Genomic DNA, 350 nt, shown 5'->3' with positions numbered 1-350 from the left:
ACCGAGGTCCAAACATGCTAGGGGGGTTCGGGGAGACCCCCCTATATTTGGGGGATTGTAATGATCTAGTTGGTGCTCTTTAAGTCCTGTGGGGGGTCACACATTGGATACTATATTGATTTCAAACCATGTCAGTGGGCTGCAGCGTACATTATTTTTGAAAGTGTAATACATAAGAATCAATTGATTGTTGCTATTATTGATCTGGACATGCAGAAGAGGCTAAAATGAAAACATTGTCAACATTCAGTTTCCATTTCTCTCTCCTTCCCATAACCTGCAGCCTCTCCTCCATCTTCTTGAGTCTCTCTGTCTTCTTCCTGTTCATTACTCTCTCTGTCCTCTACTCT

The 350-nt window shown here is 42.9% G+C and overlaps 1 long non-coding RNA gene across 1 annotated transcript in view; it reads right to left on the bottom strand.

Annotated features, from left to right (window-relative positions):
• LOC104956965 (uncharacterized) overlaps nucleotides 1-350 on the bottom strand; it is an 8,697-nt gene that overhangs the window by 2,892 nt on the left and 5,455 nt on the right. The window lies entirely within an intron of this gene.

This window comes from Notothenia coriiceps, unplaced genomic scaffold, assembly GCF_000735185.1.
Source record: "Notothenia coriiceps isolate Sejong01 unplaced genomic scaffold, NC01 NC01_scaffold00026422, whole genome shotgun sequence".
NCBI classification, from domain to species: Eukaryota; Metazoa; Chordata; class Actinopteri; order Perciformes; family Nototheniidae; genus Notothenia; species Notothenia coriiceps.
This window is presented reverse-complemented; position numbering and strand designations above follow the sequence as displayed.